The 21391-nt window shown below is 43.3% G+C and overlaps 1 protein-coding gene across 16 annotated transcripts in view; it reads left to right on the top strand.

The window, feature by feature from the left end:
• The window catches only part of LOC141090740 (lecithin retinol acyltransferase-like), a 211800-nt gene that overhangs the window by 178432 nt on the left and 11977 nt on the right, over window positions 1–21391 (top strand). Inside the window, exon 1 of one of the 16 annotated variants that reach the window (XM_073576418.1) lies at window positions 3481–3614. The exons of the other annotated variants lie outside the window; for them this stretch is intronic. The gene's annotated coding sequence lies outside the window, so the exon portion shown is untranslated. Of the gene's footprint in view, window positions 1–3480; window positions 3615–21391 lie in introns of those variants that run through there. 16 annotated transcript variants of the gene reach the window in all.

The following is a 21391-nucleotide window of genomic DNA, read 5'->3' as shown; positions in this document are numbered from 1 at the left end:
TTATTCGCCGTGCAATGCTCCTCTGGGAAAATAATATGCAAATTGTCTCTTCAGAGGAGCATTGCACGGCGAATAAGCCTCCTTACCTTGACAAGCCACAGCTGGCATGTCACTCTCCGCAAGGAGAAACCTTACCTCTTAGACCCTAGTCCAGAGCCTCTCACCTAGCCAAATCAGATCTCATACTTTGCACTGACGAGAGCCAACAGCTCGAAACACCGTGTCTCCAAATTGAGATTCTGATTTGGCTTGTATCCTAAGTCATATTACAAGACTCGTTAAAGGGTTGATTGTGCCATGTAGGATCGCTACTACCAATAGGTGGCGCTGTAGAGTAAAAGTCCTCTTTCTTTCTGAAGAGGCAATTTGCATAATAAATTGTGGATTTTATCTCACATACCTGCTGCCTCGCTGGAATTCCTTTCTCTCTGCTTAGCAATTCAGCCTGTCCCAGGGCTGCTCCGCACAAGTCTACCAGCTGGTCTTGCTGCAACTTTCACAGTGATCTAACTTTCCACCTCCCCCTTAATGTAGTTTTCAAAATGGGGTCACTTGTGGGGAGTTTCCACTGTTTAGTTATAGAAGGATAGGGGAAATGAAGGGAGGTCAGCTCACCAGTCTCAGTTGCGATCCATAATCCTCCTGCGCACGGAGTCACCTTGATCAGGGGCGTTGACTGAAGCAAGATAAAGGATGGAATCTCCAGCGCTGGACTTCAGTTAAAAATTCATCATTTATTATAAATTCTTAAAATCGGACAGAAAAAAGTATGAATAAGGACATACAGGCAGATGGGGTCTATGGTGGTCTCCAACCAACACGTTTCGACCTAGAGGGTCTTACTCATGGTTCCACATGTTTCCACTGTTTAGGCACATCAGGGGCTATCCAAATGCAACATGGCATCCGCTCTCGATGATAATAAATTTTGCGTTCAAAAAGTCAAACTGTGATCATTCCCTTCTGAGCCCTTCTGTGTGCCCAAACAATAGTTTTCCTCCACATATGGGGGGAATTGGCGTTCTCAGAAGAAATTGCACAATAAATTTTGGGGTCCATTTTATCTTGTTACCCTTGTGAAAATAAAAAAAAAATCGGGGCTAAAGTAAATTTTTTGTGAAAAAAAAAAGTTAAATGTTAATTTTTTCCTGGTTTAGTTCCTGAGAAGCACGAGAAGGGTTAATAAACTAATTTGAATGTAGTTTTGAGGACTTTGAGGGGTGCAGTTTTCAGAATGATGTCACTTTTGGGTATTTTTAGTCATATAGGTCCCCAAAAGCACTTCAAATGTGGTGTGATCTCTAAAAAAATGGTTTTGTAAATTTTGTTGGAAAAATGAGAAACTGCTGATCAACTTTTAACCCTTCTAAGTTCCTAACAAGTGTTTAACCTCTTCGCAACATGTGCCGTACTAGTACTGCTCTGCTAGAGGTGCGTTTGTGCCCATAGCAATACTAGTACGGCTGAGCGCTGCGGCGATCGTGTGCGAGTGTCAGCTGTATGTGACAACTGACTCCCCGCAGCAGCGCCCACGATTGGTGCTAGCACCGATCATGGGCATTTAACCCTTCTGATGCCGCTGTCAGTAGTGACAGCACCATAGAGAAGCATTGCGCAAGGAGGGTGCTCCCTATGCGCTTCCATCAGCACATCGTGGTCGCATCACAATGTCCTGATGATCTCCATGGAGACCCCCAGCACCAAGATGGCCTCTGAGTCCTGCAGGTAAGGTAGCTTCTGAGCGCCTGCTGAGAGCAGGCGCTGACATGTTCCTTCCATGCCTGTCAGATCTTGATCTGATGTTCTGCGGTGCATCAGATCAACGATCTGATGTAATGTGATGTCCCATTCTGAGACAATGTAAAAAATTTAAAAAATATATATAAAGTGTAAAATCTTTTTTTAAAAATCCCTAAATAAAGAAAAAAAGATAAATATTTTACCAATAAATACATTTATGTAAATAAGAAAACAATATAAATACACATTTGGTATCGCTGCCACCGTAACGACCTACTCTATAAAAATAAAACTGTACCACTAGTTAACCCCTTCAGTGAACACCGTAAAAAAATAAATAAAAAAAAGGCAAAAAACAATGCTTTATCGTCACACCGCTTAACAAAAAGTGCAATAAAATGCGATCAAAATGATGGATGTAAATAAAAAATGGTACAGCTGAAAATCATCTTGTCCCACAAAAAACAAGTTGCCATCCAGCTCCATCAGAAGAAAAATATGTTATAACTCTCAGACTAAAGCGATGCAAAAATAATTTTTTCTATATTAGTTTTTGTGTAAAAGCAACAAAGCATAAAAAAATATAAAGTTTCGCTGTAATCGTAGTGACCTGAAGTATAAAGCTGCCTTACCAATTTTATCAAATGCGGAACAGCATATACAGTATATAAATAAATTGCTGTTTTTTGTTCATTCTGTCTCCCAAAAATTGGAATAGAAAGCGATCAAAAAAGTCATGTGCCCGAAAATGATACCAATAGAAGCGTTGGCTCGTCCCGCAAAAAACGAGCCCTCACATGACTCAGTTGGCTGAAATATATAAAAAATTATAGCTCTCAAAATATAGTGACGCAAAAACTAGTTTTAGCAATAAAAAGCGTCTTTTAGTGTGTGACAGCAGCAAAACATAAAAACTCGATATAAATCTGCTATCGCTGCAATCGCACCGACCCAAAGAATAAAGTCATCTAATCACTTATACCGCACGAACAGAATAAAAAATAAAACCAATTCTTCACATGCTGTTTAATTTTTTTCCTCCCAAAGATTTCAGTAAGGCTTGGCGCACATTTATCCTGTGCTCTGCACTGAGTGCTTACACTTGGGTTTCTGTGTAAATCTCTGAAATACGTAATTCAGACAGAATCTCTAGATGAAGATTCCCTGTAATGAGGTACTGTGGACACCGTCTGACCTGTGATCCTCCGGCGTCCGTCTTTTTAGGATTGCATAAAAGTGCCATCGGCTACAGTTTTGTGCACTTCTGAAAAGGACACCGCGGAACAGAGGCCAGATGGAGTCCAGAGTAACTCTGCTACCTCACTATAGTAAATGGATCCATCAGGGGTTTCGTCTGAATCACGTCGCTCAAAGATTTAAATGGAAACCTCAAAGTAAGTGGTCAGCTTAGGACACCGGATAACTGTGATCCCAAACGTTATGTAAAGTGTTCCCAATAAAAGCTTCCATTCAATCCACAAAAAAAGCAAGTTCCCACTCAGATCTGTCATCTTTTAATGGAAATATAGGGGGCTTCCACGTTACTGGTAGCACAAAGTCTCTGGAAAAGCAAAATGGCTCCTCACCCGCCAAAAGAAATTCATCAAATTCCCCCCTCCCTTCTGAGCCCCAGTGTGCCTAAACCACATATAGCGCCCACATGTTTGGCATTTCTGTAATGATGAGAACCCTCCCTATTTACAGGTGCATTTCTCCGGAATCATGAGCTTGGCATAATGTACTGGTGATGACTTCAACATGCTGGTCTCCACAGAGTTGCAATTTTCACTCAGCAACATCCACTGCTGCCTGTTTCTGGAAAACACCCATGGAGTCAAAATCGTCACTACATCTGTAGATAAATTACCAAAGAGGTATAATTTCCAAAATGGGGTCACTTGATGGGGGGGGATTCTGCTTTTCTAGTACTTAGGGGCTCTTTATATGGAATCCACAAACTAGTCTAGGAAAATCTGCACTCCAGGAGGCAAATACAGTAGCGCTCTGTCCCTCCCGAATCACTCCGTATGGCAAAGTAGTACTGTGCAGCCATATATGGGGTATTTCTACATTTAGCAGAAATTGTGGGACAAAGTCTGGTGCCATTTTTACCCATTTCCCAGTGTGAAAATGTAAAACTTGGGGCTAACACACAATCTTGGTGGTCAAAATGTAAATTATTTTTTCTTCACTGCCCAGTGTTATAAGTCTGTGATAAACCTGTGGTGTCAATATAATTACTGCACCCCTAGATGAATTCATTGAGAGTAGAGATCAGCGACTTTGCCTTTTTTCGGGTCGAGTCGGGTTTCATGAAACCCGACTTTCCAAAAAGTCGGGTCGAAAGAAATCGGCCGACTATAGGGAAAAGTCGGGGTCCGACTGAAACACGAAACCCAATGCAAGTCAATGGGAAAGCAAAGTCGTCAGGGAGTGGAGGACAGTAAACACACCTACAGTGCCCATTTCAATGCCAACGACCTCAATTATTATTACTTAAGCTTGGCAACCTTAATTTACTTTATAATAATATTTACGCATTGAAAACTGGGGGTTATTTGGCTAAAGTTGTGGGGGGGTAGGGTTGGCGCCAGGTTTTCATGTGCCCTGGGCCAAAAAGTGTCAGTGCGCCCAGTGGATCATGGCTGGTTCTTACAGCATGACAATGACCCAAAACACACAAGCAGGGTAACTAAATACTGGGTTTTACACATAGCTATATCGCTAGCAATATCGCTAAAGCGTCAACAATTTTGTGACGCAGCAGCGATATTGCTAGCGATATCGCTGTGTGATACTTACCTCTGACCGTATCCCACCCGCTGTCTGTCGCTGATCACACGAGATAGCGCAGCTCCATTTCTCATCGGGCGCTTCCTGCTGGGCCTCCTGCTGGCGTCGACGAGCGACGCATGGACGCGGGCAGGAGGACTTCAGGATCGCCGCATCTGAAAGGTAAGTAATGACCGTTGTATCGCTGCTGCATCGCTGTGAGATCTGCCTGTGTGGCAGCTCACTAGCGACCATTTAGCGATGCACCAGCAATCCTGACCGGGTCGTATCGTGGTCGGGATCGCTGGTGCATCGCTAAATGTAAAGGGGCCTTAAGGGTATGTTCCCATTGTCCATAAATGCTGCAGGCTGGACTCTGTGTACTTGAGCAGCGTTCAACCTGCAGCTGCCAGATGTTACAGCATAGTGGATGGGATTTCAAGATATCCCATGTCCACTATGCATGCACCAATGTCCACAGCTCATCCGCGGAAACCGACATGCGACACGTCTTTCCAGACTGCAGCATGTCAATTCATATTTATTTATATCACCCGTACAATGTATTGCATCCGGTGATTCCGCATGGTTCAATGAACACATGTGGAATCACCTGCGTTCAAAAGCCGCAACAGCGCTTTGGACGCAGCGGACATGTGCGGAGTCCAAAGCGCTGCTGATTATTGACCGTGGAAACAACCAACAAAATATTTCTAGGCTTTGGAGTATTCTAGCTAGTCTCCAAACCTGAACCCAATATAAATTTTTTGGAGGGAGCTGAAACTCAATGTTGCCCAGCAACCGCGCCGAAACCTGAAAGATCTGGACAAAATATGTATGGAGGGGAGTGGGCCAAAATGCCTGCAGTATTGTGAGCAAACCTGGTCAAGAACTACAGGAAAAACGTCTAACCTCTGTGATTGCAAACAAAGCTTTCTGTACCAAATTTTACGTTCTGTTTTTCTATAGTATCAAATAGTTATTTCATGCATTAAAATGCAAATTAATTATGCAAACATGATACAATGTGATTTTATGGATTTTTTTTTAAAGATTCTGTCTCACAGTTGAAGAGTATCTATGATAAAAATTACAGACCTCTCCATTCTTTTTAGGTGGGAAAACTTGCAAAATCGGCAGTATAAATATTTCTTTTCCCCACTGTACAGTGAAGGAAATAATTTGCTGATTTTGTAAGTTTGCCCACTGACAAAGACATGAACAGTCTATCATTTTAAGGGTAGGTTCATTTTAACATTGAGAGATAGAATATCAAAATTAAAATCCAGAAAATCACATTGTATAAATTATATAGATTTCTTTGCATTTTGCAGTGAGAAATAAGTATTTGATCCCTCTGGCAAACAAGACTTAATACTTGGTAGCAAAACCCTTTTTGGCAAGCACAGCAGTCAGACATTTTTTGTAGTTGATGATGAGGTTTGCGCACATGTCAGGAGGAATTTTGGCCCACTCCTGTTTTCAGATCATCTCTAAATCATTAATATTTTGAGGCTGTCGCTTGGCAACTCGGAGCTTCAACTCCCTCCATAAGTTTTCTATGGGATTAAGGTCTGGAGACTGGCTAGGCCACTCCATGACCTTAATGTTCTTCTTTTTGAGCCACTCCTTTGTTGCCTTGGGTGTATGTTTTGGGTCATTGTCTTGCTGGAAGACTCAGCCACCACCCATTTTTAATGTCCTGGTGGAGGGAAGGAGGTTGTCACTCAGAATTTTACGGTACATGGCTCCAACAATTCTCCCATTGACGCAGTGAAGTAGTCCTGTGCCCTTAGCAGAGAAACACCCCCAAAACATAATGTTTCTGTCATGGTTAGGACATGGTTAATATCCTGTTCTCACAGGGTTAACTTTTGCTGGCCTCTCTTTGGATCTGGGAGGGGTATTTATACTCACTCCAAACTAGCATTCTCTGTCAGTTATACTGCTGTTCTGGTGTGTCTGACCCCTGGTGTGCGTGTACTCTGCGTTGTTTGTTTGCTTCCCGTGTATGACCCGGCTTGTTCCTTCACTCTGTACTCCGTCTCTCGTTTTGGTACTATTGTCTATTCTGGTTCTGACCTCCTGGCTTGGCTATCGTTAATCCGTTACAGTTTATCCTTATTGTACCGTTTAATGCCCGTTCTGGTTTTCTGATCTATTGCTACGTCCTGACTATCCATTCTGTCTAATGCCCGTTCTGGTTTTCTGATCTATTGCAACGTCCTGACTATCCATTCTGTCTAATCCTTTGGTACTGTATTGCTATCTCGTGCTTTGACCTCGGCTTGATATGGTTTCTGTCTCTGTCTATGCCCCTTGGTAACATTGTCCTGTAGTTACCTTTCTAGGAGTTTCTCTGCAGCTCCTAGCTCTGTGGAGCTTAGGCCACACCCCCAGCAGTCACGTGCTTCAGGTCCTGGAGCATGCATTGTGACCACTGCTGCCCGCTCCGCAGGTATCTTTGTGCACAGTCTTTGTACTCAGGACACGCGCACTGGCTCAGTGAGTAAGTGCAGTGCAGTGTTCCTGACAGTTTCCACCTCCATGCTTGACAGTGGGGATGGTGTTTTTGGGTCATAGGCAGCATTTATCTTCCTCCAAACACGGCGAGTTGAGGTAATGCCAAATACCTCAAATTTTGTCTCATCTGACCACAGCACCTTTTCCCAATCACTCACAGAATCATCCAGGTGTTCAATGGCAAACTTCAGACGGGTCTGCACATGTGCCTTCTTGAGCAGGGGAACCTTGCGGACACTGCTGATCTCTCGCCTTACTCGTAATCAAGGATACCCCATGAGATGAGAATTTGCATGGTGTCCCAGATCGATGTCGAGTGATAGTCATTTTGTATTTCTTCCATTTTCTTACTATTGCACCAACAGTTGACTCCTCACCCAGGGTCTAACACATGGTTTTGTAGCTCATTCCAGATTTGTACAGGTCTATGATCTTGTCCCTGACATACTTATAAAGCTCTTGCCCATGTTGCAGTGGTTAGTCTGACTGAGTCTGTGGATGGGAATCTTTAATAAAGGTGACTGTTGTGAATTCTCTTTCTGGCCTCCCTCTGGTTATTACTGAAGGTAGTGGAGCTGGTCAGATTGACAGAGTGGTTGTGAGTTCTCTTTCTGTGTTCCCTCTGGTGGTTACTGGAGGTAGTGGAGCTGTTCTGATTGACAGAGGCTGGACACCTGATAATGAGAATGACGATTGAAGATCTGGGGTTTCAGATTGGGATTTAAGACAGCCGACTCCCTCTATCCCTGCTGGTGATTTTCTTCCTGTGCCTACTGAGGTCTGATATCTCCTGCTCTGTCCCTGCATGGTTCAGCTAAGAGATTTATTTGCTTTTCTGATTGAATTGATCTAGTTTTGTCTATCTCTGTATTGTGCGGGTCAGCCAGCTCTGGCTGGGGCTGTGCTGAATCACCGCCCATATGTTACTGCTTGTGCCAGTTTGTTTTGTCCCCTGTTATATTGGTCTCTTTTTGCTTTGCTTTCAGAATATACCAGAGTGCTGATATAGTGGGGGCAAAGTCGTGCGACTTCAGTGTTTTTGTGCATCAGACGTGTTGGACTTTTTGCAGGGTTTTTTGCGTGATTGCAGACAGTGTCTTTCCTTTCCTGTCCTGTCTAGTCAGTGTGGGCCCCATCATTTGCTCAGTCTATTTTCCTGCCTGCGTTTGTATTTTCATCTTGTCTCACCGACAATATATGTTTGGGGGCTATCTATTCCTTTGGGGTCTGCTCCGGGGCAGTTTAGATTTCCCCTTTCTTGCTTTAGGCTTAGTTAGCACTCTGGCTGTGCCGAGGCGTCTAGGATCATCGTAGGTACGCCTCACGGCTACTGCTAGTTGTGAGGACAGGATCAGGGGTCTACAATCCGCTTAGTTACCAACCTCTCTGGTTTTCTGTGGCTTAGCCTGGCCTGCTATCCTCCTCAGTGACCCATTCACAACGGAATCTCCAGTCTAACTGTAGACTCTCGGGTACTCTAAAGAAGGAAAGAGTTAAAAAAAATTAAAAAAGTGTCCGAATTTTTTTTTTTTATATATATTTTTTCCTCTTTTTTTTTCTGGGGCTGTAGGAGGATATTTTTTGTCTATATGGAGACTAAGCAATTGTCTGATCGTGTTGAGCAGCTCGCTGCTGAAGTGCGGGGAATTTCTGCCTATCTCGCTCAATCATCTGCTGTTGAACCAAAATCCCTACTCCTGATGTGTTCTCTGGGGATAGGTCTAAATTTTTGAATTTTAAGAATAATTGTAAACTATTTTTTGCTTTGAAACCTAACTCATCGGGGAGCTCTGTGCAGCAGGTTAAAATTGTCATTTCCCTGCTGCGTGGCGATCCCCAAGATTGGGCCTTTTCTTTGACACCCGGAGATCGCATTCTGGCTAATGTGGACGTGTTTTTTCAAACCTTGGGGTTGTTGTATGATGAACCTAATGCTATTGATCAAGCTGAGAAAACCTTATTGGCATTGAACCAGGGTCCGGATTCTGCAGAGCTATATTGTCAAAAATTCCAAAAGTGGGCGGTCCTTACTAAATGGAATGTCGATGCCCTAGCAGCTCTCTTTCGGAAGGGTATGGCAGAAACTGTAAAAGATGGTAGGATTTCCTGTTCCCTCTGGTCTTGACGACTCTGTCATTGACCATTTAAATTGATCGGCGTTTACGTGAATGTAAAACTACACGAGAGGCGTTGCCGCCTTTCGAACGAACTTCTGAACCCATGTAATGTGATAGGGTTTTGTCTAGGGCGCAACGTCAGGAGTTTAGAAGGCGTAATAAGTTGTGTTTTTTCTGTGGGGATGCCTCTCATACTATTTCTGTCTGCCCTAAATGAGAAAAGCGCTTTGCTCACACATTTGCTGTGGGCAGTGTACAGCCTAAGTTCCTTTTGGCGATTACCCTGATCTGCTCCTTGTCCATATTTTCCACTATGGCTTTTATTGATTGAGGAGCAACTTTGAATCTGATGGATTTGGACTTTGCTTAACGTTGTGGTTTTCTCATGATACCCCTGCGGACGCCTATCCCTTTGAGGGGTATTGATGCTACTCCTTTGGCGGAGAATAAACCCCAGTTTTGGACCCAGGTGATAATGCGGGTCGCCCCGGACCACCAAGAAAATTGTAAATTTTTGGTGTTGCACAATTTGCATGATACTATTGTTCTGGGATTCCCTTGGTTGCAAACTCATAATCCTGTTTTGGATTGCAAATCTGTGTCTGTGGTGAGTTGGGGTTGTCAATGTGTTCTTAGTGACACTCCTGTTTCCTCCACCTCTCCCCAGTCTCATGGTATTCCTGACTATTTGGCTGATTTTTCTGATGTATTTAGTGAGAGTAAGGGTACCGTTACACCCGACAACGATATGGATCGCTGGTGCATCGCTAAGTGGTCGCTAGTGAGCTGCCACACAGGCAGATCTCACCAGCGACATAGCAGCGGTCGGGGGTCGCTACTTACCTGTCAAACGCGGCGATCCTGTGTCCTCCCGCCCGCGTCCACTCTGGTCCACAATGGTCCAGGACGTTCTCGCGCGATCAGCGATAATCAGCGGGGGAGCCGGTTGGAGGTAAGTATCACATGTAGCGATATCGCTAGCAATATCGCTGCTGTGTCACAAAATCGGTGACGTTACAGCGATATTGCTAGCGATATCGCTATGTGTAACGGACCCTTAAGTCTACGTCTTTGCCTCCTCATAGGAGTTATGACTGTGCAATTGAGTAAATGCCCGGGTGTAAATTCCCAAGGGTCGGCTTTTCAACTTATCTGTACCTGAACATGATGCTATGCGATCTTATATCAAGGAGTCATTGGAGAAGGGTCATATTAGACCGTCTTCTTCACCTTTAGGTGCTGGGTTTTTTTTTGTGGCCAAGAAAGATAGTTCATTAAGGCCATGTATTGACTATCGTTCCCTTAACAAAATCACTGTTTAATATCAGTACCCGTTACCCCTGATTTCTGATTTATTTTCCAGAGTTAAGAGTGCCTGTTGATTTACCAAGCTTGACCTCAGGGGGGCGTATAATCTTATTCGCATCAAGCACGGCGATGAATGGAAGACGGCGTTTAATACTCCGGATTGATATTTTGAGTACCTGGTGATGCCTTATGGGCTCACTAATATCTCTTCTGTCTTCCAATCTTTTATGAACGATATTTTCCGGGACTTTGTGGAGAAGTTTTTGATCATTTATCTGGATGATATTTTGATCTTTTCCATTGATTGGGATTCTCATGTGGAACATGTCTGGACTGTGTTCTGGATTTTTAGAGAAAATTCTCTGTATGTTAAGGGATCGAAGTGCCTCTTCGGTGTACAGAGGATTTGATTTTTGGGATTCATTTTGTCCCCGTCTGCTATTGAAATGGACCCGGCCAAGATACAGGCCATTTATGATTGGGTTCAGCCCACTTCTTTGAAGGCTCTCCAGAAGTTTTTGGGTTTTGCTAATTTCTACCTTAAATTTATAAGTAATTTTTCTGGTATTGTTAGACCACTGACTGACTGATTTGACCAAAAAGGGTGTTGATGTGGTGAATTGGTCTCCAGAGACAGTTTCGGCATTTCAGGAGCTTAAGCGGAGATTCACTTCGGCTCCGATTCCACGGCAACCTGATGTCTCGCTCCCATTTCAGGTTGAGGTAGATGTTTCTGAGATTGGTGCAGGAGCCTTTTTGTCCCAAAGAGATCCGGTGACTTCTAAGATGAATCCCTGTGCCTTCTTTTCTCGAAAATTCTCCCCATCTGAACGTAACTATGATGTGGGGAATCGGGAATTGTTTGCCATGAAATGGGCATTTGAAGAGTGGAGACATTGGTTGGAGGGAGCTAGACATCAAGTCGTGGTCCTCACTGACCACAAGAATTTGATTTATCTGGAATCAGGCAAACGCTTGAATCCTAGACAGGCTAGGTGGGCCTTGTTTTTCATGCGTTTTAATTTTGTTGTCTCTTTTCTTCCGGGCACTAAGAATGTTAAGGCGGACGCCCTTTCTAGGAGTTTCTTTGCCGATTCTCTTGATGTGACCAAGCCTACTACCATTCTAAATGAGGGTGTTGTTCTTTCCGCCATCTCACCTGATTTGAGACGTGCCCTGGAGGAGTTTCAGGAGGACAAACCTGAACGTTGCCGTATGGGGAAAATTGTAAGTCCCTGACCAGTGGAGGAAAAGAGTAATGTCTGAAATTCATTGCTCCACGTTGGCTGGTCATCCAGGTATTTTTGGTACCAGAGATTTGGTGAGTCGGTCTTTTTGGTAGCCTGCCTTATCTCGTGATGTCAGGAATTTTGTGCAGTCCTGTGGGATTTGTTCTCGGTCCAAGCCCTGTTCTCGTTCTAGTGGGTTGTTGATGCCCCTGCCGGTGCCCAGGAGGTCATGGACCTATATTTCAATGGATTTTATTTCTTATCTTCCTGTCTCTCAGAGAATGACTGTTATCTGGGTGATCCGTGATAGATTTTCTAAGATGGTCCATCTTGTACCACTCCCAAAGTTGCCATCTTCTTCTGAGTTGGTGCCCTTGTTTTTACAACAGGTGGTTCGGTTGCACGAGATTCCTGAGAACATTGTGTCGGACAGAGGAGTCCAGTTTGTTTCCAGATTTTGGAGAGCTTTTTGTTCCAAACTGGGAATTCAGTTATCTTTCTCCTCTGCATTTCATCCTCAGACCAATGGGCAGACTGAGAGAACAAACCAGACTTTGGAATCCTATTTGAGATGTTTCATATCTGCTGATCAGGATGACTAGGTCTCATTTTTGCCCTTGGCCGAATTTGCGCTAAACAATAGGGCTAATTCTGCCACTTTGATGTCGCCCTTTTTCTGTAACTTTGGGTTTCATCCTCGATTTTCTTCAGGGCAGGTGGAATCTTCGGCCTGCCCAAGTGTGGATTCTGTGGTAAAGAGAATGCAGCAGATTTGGGACCAAGTGGTGGATAAGTTGTCCCAATCTAAGGAAAAAGCCCAACGGTTTTCCAATGGCATAGGACCATTGGTCCCTGGTTTAAAGTGGTTGATATGGTTTGGTTGTCTTCAAAGAATATTCCTATGAAGGTTGTGTCTCCAAAATTCAAGCCAAGATTCATTGGACCTTATAAGATTTTGGAAATCCTTAATCCCATTTCTTTCCGTTTGGCTCTTCCAGTTACATTTAAGATTCCAAGGACAGTTTAGTTTATTTCAGAGAAAACATTGAAAAGTCGCCCGGGCATGGTGTTTCTGGTGACTAGTCTGGTGCCTGTCCTGGGCAGTTTCTCCTTGGCCCTCTACAGTTGACTAAAAGGTCTCTCTCTCTCTGTGTATGTACATAGGAAGAAACATGTCAGAATCGGCTTCGGGCTATTCATGGTCCCTGACTGACTCTTCAAAGTATGTTTTGTATGAAATGCTGTGGCGTTGTAGGAACGTGTGTCGACTGGGGGGGGTGGTTCATTCTGCACACCCCGCACCTTGCAATGGCCGAAGTGTGTTCCCAAAGACTGGAGACCGGAACCCGTAGACGTTGAAACAGTTTCTTTATAGGGTTCCTTTTCCAGCATCAGCAGTTCCAGACAGCTCCTGCACACCTGTCTGGGTATCCATTTCTTCCTTCCCTCCTTTGCTTCCCCAGTGCAACATTGTTTGACTCACTGTGGCTGCCTTAGGCCTACGGCCACAGCGATCACCTACTCGGCACGTCCACCCACTGCCACACCTACTTCACTTCAGTGCCCAGCTCTCCAGCAGTTCTGTACCCCAGGCTCTCTGTCCCTTTCGCTGTCTTCTGGGGCCACCCCCCCTTTCTGTGCTCTCTCTCTTTTCCCTTCTCTGTCTCTCTCCTTTGTCTCTTCCTGAGCTCTTCTTTCCTCTGTCTCCTCCTGAGCTCTTCTCCTCCCTAGGTCCCAGAACCTCCCCTTTTATCCCTTCAGGCTGGAAATCCCCTTCTCCTGTTCCACTAGCTCCACCCACCATGACTTGGCTTTTCCCTTCCCTGCACTGTCTCCCCCTAGTGGCCACAGCCCTAACTGCAACTTTCCAATAAACAGTAACCACGTATTTACAACAATATGAGGCACAGTATACACCAGACAGATACATGTCACATGACACATGCATTTTAACTATTTACATTTGTCCGAGTCTACGCATTTGTCAATCCTCCTACAGCGTTTCTGAGAAAATATACCTGGCTGCAATCGAGTATCTGGTGTTTTAATTCATGCCTCCTCTGGTTCGGGCAACAAGAATCTAACGACAGCTTTCATTTTATTTCACAGAAGAAATGGAATTTATAAATCGAGCAAAGCAGACACACAGACCATACAGACACACTAATGAAGGACCTGAGCCGAGGTACATGACTAAGGGATGAAATGAAAATCTGTGTCATGCAGCACCCCTCTCAGGCCTTGCACCAGGAATGCCACAATATATTACACAGAGAGTGAAATACATGTACATGTGGCTTTACATAATCCCATTACACAACAACAAAATGTACAAGGACAGACATAGTTTTCTTTATAAATCATGGACACGCCTGGGTTTTAATCTTTATACTTTGACACATGAACAACACTGATGAAGAAATAATTGTGCCCATGGAACAGCTCCTGTTAATCTACGGATTGAGGACAGCTCAGAACTGGGAAGCCTACATTAGTCCTCTCAATTCCCACCAGTTTGTATTTATGAACTGTGATTTGCTTTCCTTTAAGATTTTGTAATTCAGTATTTGATATGGAGTAGTAAAGGTAAGTACGGTTATGTACTTTTAGGCCATGTGCATACATTCAGTATTTGGTCAGTCTTTTCTCTCGGTGTTGGTAAGCCAAAACTAGGAGTGGAGCAATCAGAGGAAAAGTGTAATAGAAACATGTCACCACTTCTGTATCACTCCTGGTTTTGGCTTACAAATTCTGAAGTAAAATCCTGACCAAATACTGAACATGTGCACGTGGCCTTATATTCAGAAAAATAACATCAATTGCATGCAGAAATGTTACAAACATAAATGTCAAAATAATTAAATTCGGATGTGACTGTATGCCAATTATTTTTCTCTGGATGAAGGAATAAAGAGACTGTTAAAATGAGCATTTCTGAAAATGTAAATATACTAATATTGCACCAGTGCTAAACAAGCTAGTTGACTGAACAAGGCAGGCAACTAGCTCTCCTAACTGCTCCATATAGATGAGTGCTTTGCTCGGCCAAGAGTTCATGTGCTTTCAACAGAGCGAAAAAGAAGAGTGGTTTGTTTCCCCTGAAACCAAAATGATCAGGTGTTGAAATATCCAATGCCCAATCCTTCTCTCTGCCCCTTCATCTGTCAGTAGAGAGTTGGGATGCCCTATAAACATCAGATGGTTGGCCATTCCCGCCAAAATCAGTTGATGTTGCCAACTTGATTAAATGTGTATGAGGGCCGTTATGCTGGTCAGAGATATGAGATATTAATGTGCAGAATTTTGGCAGATGCAACTTTTTTAGTTTTAGAGCATGTATTGTCGGCACCTATATATATGTTAGTGTCACAGCTGAAGTTGGCCTTTTACCATTATTGCTGTACACCGGACAACTACAGGAATACGGGTGCACATCAAAATAGATGAATCAAGTACTGTCCAAAAAAGAGAGAAAAAAGGTGGCACTCACCATCCAAATTAAAACCGTCCTTTGTTCAGTCCATAAAACGAGCACAGCGGGAGAGAAGAGAATACCTTTTGTGGACGACGGCCGTTTTACCCTGCCTGCATTTCAACAGGACCTATCCTATGTGGATGGTGAGTGTCACCTTTTTTCTTTCTTTCTTTCTTTCTTTCTTTCTTTCTTTCTTTCTTTCTTTCTTTCTTTTTTTTTTTGAGCAACTTTTTAGTACTACATGGTTTTAATTTAATGTGTAGGTCCTCCAGAGATATCAAATTTTCAGATGATCTGATCAAATTTGTCTGGGAAAGACAATGAAACTACAGATAAATAGCTCATGTCGATAGTCCGCTTTAAAGGGAACCTGTTACCACCCCTGGGTGTTTTTAACTAAAAGAGCCACCTTCAGCAGCATTAAGGCTGCATTCTGTAAAGGTGGCTCTTCGTTTCTGACCCCCAGTAACGCCGAAATATTAACTTAATTAAATGGGTCCTCATACCTGTAATGCATCCCATATTTTTCTCCAAAAGAAAAGTGCATGCTATTAACTAATTTGGTGCATTTAACAATACTTAGCTGACACTCCCTTTTTAGACTCTTCTATGACATGGAGGGAAATTATTCAGGGGTGTATACCGGAAATTAAGTGGGGGAAAAAGTCTCACACATTTTGGTGTTTTTATGGGCTGTAGCCTCCTAGTCCTTGTGCAAAGATAGTACAGCGTCCCCTAGCCTTGATTATGGGTAATAATTTCCTTTGATGTTGCAGTCAATTTAAATTTACTGTGACAAGCAGAAAAACAAAAAATCAACAGATCAACAGCAATTACTATAGTTTGTGTAATAATTGCATTTCCTATAAGATCCAGGCAGCTTTAAGATAGTAAGTTGACTGGGTATTTTAACCCCTTAGCACCAGAGGTATTTTCGTTTTTCGCTCCCATTCTTCCCAGAGCCATAACTTTTTTTATTTTTCTATCAATATGGTCATGTGAGGGCTTGTTTTTTGTGGGACAAATTGTACTTTTGAACGACACCATTGGTTTTACCACGTCATGTACTAGAAAATGGGGGAAAAAATTCCAAGTTTGGTGAAATTGCAAAAAGTGCAATCCCACACTTGTTTTTTTGTTTTAGCTTTTTTTACTAGGTTCACTAAATGCTAAAACTGACCTGCCATTATGATTCTCCAGGTCATTACAAATTCATAGACACCAAACATGTCTAGGTTCTTTTTTTTTATCTAAGCGGTGAAAGAAAATTCCTAACTTTGCTAACAAAAAAAAATAACAAATTGAGCCATTTTCCGATACCTGTAGCATCTCCATTTTTTATGATCTCTGGTTCGATGAGGGCTTATTTTATGCGTACTGAGCTGTTGTTTTTAATGATACCACTTTGGTGCAGATACGATCTTTTGATTGCCCGTTATTGCGTTTTAATGAAATGTCGCGGCGACAAAAAAGTAGTTCTGGCGTTTTGACTTTTTTCTCGCTACGTCATTTAGCGATCAGGTTAATCCTTTTTTTGTATTGATTGGACAATTTTGAAAGTGGCGATACCAAATATGTGTAGGTTTGATTTTTTATTTTTTTTATTTTGAAAGGGGCAGCAGAAAGGTGATATCTGAGCCAGAAAAGTAGATCTGAGTGTCACCAGCATATAGGTGATACTGGGAAGAATAAGGGTACCGTTACACTTAGTGACGCACCAGAGATCCCGACAACGATACGACCTAGTAAGGATCGCTGGTGCGTCGCTAAATGGTCACTAGTAAGCTGTCAAACAGTCAGATTTACCCAACGATGCAGTAGCGATCCGTATAGCGACCTCGGCGGTCGTTGGGACCTTGTCACACAGCAGCGATTCTGACGACTCCCGCCTACGTCCATGATTTCTAAGTTGCTAACGAGGTTGCTCGTCGGTGTCAAACACAGCGATGCGCGCTGGCCAGTGGGACACCAGTGATCAAAAAATGGCCCAGGACATTTGAGCATGATCAGCGACATTGCAGCGGGGGCCCCGTCGCTGCTGCGTGTCACACGTAACGAGATCGCTGGCAAGGTCGCTGTTGCATCACAAAATCGGTGACGCTTCAGCGATCTCGCTAGTGATCTTGCTATGTGAGACGGGGCCTTAAGACTTTAGTTGTGACAGACCAAAGATATATATGGAGAAAGGTAGAGGTCTCAGGAAAAAGCTTTGAGAGACAGCAACAGAGAGAGAGAGAGGTAGGAGGAGATGGTATGGGAATGGTAAACGTTAAATCTGCAATAAATTATAAGGATATTCAGGAAAGGGCAAGATCTTTGATACCAAGGGAAGAGAGGATCTGTAGTAGAGTGGAGTGGTTGACTATGTCCAAGGCATCAGACAGGTCTAGGTGAAGGAGTACAGAATATTGCCTATTAGCTTTGGCAGTTAGTAGGCCCTTTAGTAACTTTGAGTTGAGTTGTGGCAACGGATGCCAGATTGCAGGTTGTCAATGAGTTTTTTAGATAAGAGGTGGGACGAAAGTTCAATGGGAAAATGCTGCTCATGGAGTTTTGAGGTGATAGGAATTGGTGATAGGAATTGGTGATATGAATCGATAGGTGGATGTAGAAGTTGGGTCAAGGGATGAATTCTTCAGAATGAGTGTGAAAGAAAAGAAAACATCAGAGTTTGATAAGTTGAAAAGATGGATTAAGACTAAGATAGGCATGGATGAGGTCAAGCACAGAAGTGGGGAGATTTGACTTGCAGATTAAATTAGCAAACTTTACTTTAGTGATGTGAGAAAAAAGGTTATGGGGAAGGGCATGGTCTTTTATATGGTGCAGTTGGAGTGGTTGTGCATTAATACTATTTCAGATGTAGACTCTGAGTCCAGATTTTTACGGTCCTTGGATCTCCCTATGAGTTGATCATCCTGATTTTAGGATTCCTTAAAGTAAGGTTTATTACTATGCTTACCTTGCTCTACTTTTACATGTATGAAGTTACTATATGTTACCTTCTCTGTTTCACTATCCTCTTTATGATTTTAAACATAGTATCCTGGGGAAGGTTCTGTGAATCCTCCAGATTTTTTTTACCTTACCTATGATACTGGTGAGCTTACAACAGCAAGCACACTGATATCACATCTACCATGATTAAATATATCTCATTAAATGTTAAAGGTCTTAACGCAAACGTCAAGAGACGCTTAGCCCTTAAGGTACCGTTACACATAACGATATCCCAGCGATCCCACCAATGATCCGACGTGGATGGGATCGCTGGGACATTGTTAGCTGATCGCTGGTGAGCTGTCACATAGACAGCCCCTCCAGCGAACAGGACCATCGAGCACGCTGGTTACCAACGTAAACATCGGGTTTCTAAGGGCCGCGGGGCTCTTAGAAACCCGATGTTTACCCTAGATACCAGTGTGCACTGCAGGCAGGGCAGGAGGTAGTCATATAGACTACTTTTTTGGGATCACCCCCTCTTGCGTATTCTGGCAGATACAGGTATGCACTCCATGACACCATGGAGTGGACGCTGTTTGCATTTACCTATGTACCTCCAAGCAGGATTACTTGGAAGCTAAACATACATCCTTATAAGCAAGTGCTGTCAGAACCATTTTGCTTGTAGGGTTCCATGACATGGTTTGATCATGCCCCAATAGAAATTTCAATCAAAGATTCCTCAATCTTTACCCAGTCTTGTTCTTCCATTTGAGAAGAACTGCGCCGTATTTACAAAAATACTTTGAACTAAATAAGGGATTAGTCTCTTCAGAAGCAATAATATGGGAAGCTCACAATACAGTCTTCCATGGACAGTGTATTGCCATGGGCGCCAGACGAAATAACGGTTATAAAATAAGAGCAAGCTCTAGTCAACAAACTAAAGATTCTGGAAGCAAATATGCTTTCCATACCTTCCAAAAAGATACTTTAAAAAGTTACAGACATTAGAGCTCAGTTTAAAAACATGGCACTGAAGAGACTGGACAAACTTCTCCTTTACACATGTCAGTGGTATTATGACAAAGCCAACAAACCAAATGCACTCCTAGCTGAAAAAATAGTCTTCTCCCTACACATTACGTAACAAAAAAAATCAAACCGCATACCATCCAAAAGAAAGAGCAAATATATTTCATGAGTATTTATCACAACTTTACTCACTCCCTAATCTTTCCCAGTCTAATTGCCCTATATGGGATAACCTCATTTTATTTTTGGACTCTTGCCACTCTCCCTACAGAGGCAATTACACTATTAAATGCTCATATTATAGAGGAGGAAATAAAAGATATAATGCAACAATTGCCTAATAGGAAAACATCAGGGCCAGATGGCTTGCCCTACTTATATTACAAAACCTGTCAGGATGAACTATTACCCAGTCTGACACTCATTTTTAACTCCTATCTCCAATCCCTGAATCTATGCTACATTCCTACATAACTAATTCCTAGACCAGATAAAGACATATTAGACTGTAAGGGTCCCATTCATTACACATAGCGATGCTCCAGCGATCCCGACAATGATACGACCTGGTAAGGATCGCTGGTATGTCGCTACATGGTCACTAGTACACTGTCAAAAAGGCAGATCTACTCAATGACGCAGCAACGATACGGCGATCCGTATAATGACCTCGGCAGTCGTTGGGACCTTGTCACACAGCAGCTATTCTAACGACTCAGACCTCGATTGGCGTGCTTTAGCGTTGCCTTTTCCACATCCCTCTGCTCCGATTGGTGGATACACTGTGCTATCACTACGCGGTTTGCTTCAGCGTCCCTGTCTGAGTCGCTAGTGCGTTATTTATTCGTGGATCCACAGTCACTGACACGGGGAAACGCGATTATTATAACTGTACATGTTAAATGTTATGATTGCATATAATTGATAGCTGACCTATAAAAGGAAACGCTACAAAGATCCTAATTTGAGACCACCAATCGGAGCTGAGGGGGCGTTGAAAAGACAAAGTAAAATCACGCCTGCGTCCCTGAGCTCTGAGTCGCCAACGAGGTCGCTCGTTGTTGTTATGGCATCAAACACAGCGATTCATGCTGGCCAGCGGGACACCAATGATCAAAAAATGGCCTAGGACATTCGACCACGATCAGTGATATCGCAGCGGGGGGTGGTCGCCGCTATGTGTCACATGTAGCGAGATCGCGGGCGAGGTCGCTGTTGCGTCACAAAACCTGTGGCATTTTGGCGATCTCGCTAATGATCTCGCTATGTATGAAGTACCCTTAAGAATTACAGACCAACAGCTCTTCTTCAGATATTAAAATATTTACCAAACTATTTGCAAAACATATGAACCTTATCTACCCTCCCTGATTCATAAGGATCAGGTAGGAGTTAATAAATTTAGGTGAGGAGGCGACAATACTTGAACAATTGATCTTTAATGACATAGTCAAAAGATCCAAGGAACCCTCCCTCCTTTTAAGTTTAGAGACTGAAAGGTGTTTGACTGCCTCAGCTGGCCATTTATGCTTAAAACTCTAGAAGTATATGGTGTAAAAAGCCCCTTCCTAAAGTCTTTTGAAGGTCTATATTCCAAACCCTCAGCAACAATAAAGGTACTGTCACACTTAGCGATGTACCAGCGATCCCAACCAGCGATATGACGCGGTCAGGATCGCTGGTACATCGCTAAGTGGTCGCTAGTGAGCTGCCACACAGGCAGATCTCACTAGCGACATCACTGGGGACGGGGATCGCTACTTACCTGTCACACCAGGCGATCCTGCGTCCTCCCGCCCGGCTCCACGCATCGCTCGTCTTCACAGCAGGAAGCGCCGCAGGAAGCAGACGACGAGAAACAGTCCTGAACGTTCTCGCGCGATCAGCGATAAGCAGCGGGGGAGCCGGTCGTAGGTAAGTATCAGACACAGCGATATCGCTAGCAATATCGCTATAACGTCACTAGTTATAGCGATATTGCTAGCGATATCTCTTAGTGTGACATGCCCTTTAGACTTCCCCATAGTTCCTCTAAACCATTCACAATAAAGAACAGTACCAGACAGTGGTGCCCATTATCTCCACTACTCTTCACACTATGTACTGAGCCCCTTGCTGGTGCTATTAGATCAAATCCAGACATGAATGGACTACAGGTCAAATATAGATAATTGAAACTTTCTCTTTTTGCTGATCATATTCTTTTAACACTCACCTATCCTCACCTTTTTCCCCCCAATTTTTACTCC

This window comes from Dendrobates tinctorius, unplaced genomic scaffold (assembly GCF_039654945.1).
Source record: "Dendrobates tinctorius isolate UK_male_01 unplaced genomic scaffold, ASM3965494v1 ptg000008l, whole genome shotgun sequence".
Lineage (NCBI taxonomy): Eukaryota > Metazoa > Chordata > Amphibia > Anura > Dendrobatidae > Dendrobates > Dendrobates tinctorius.
This window is presented reverse-complemented; position numbering and strand designations above follow the sequence as displayed.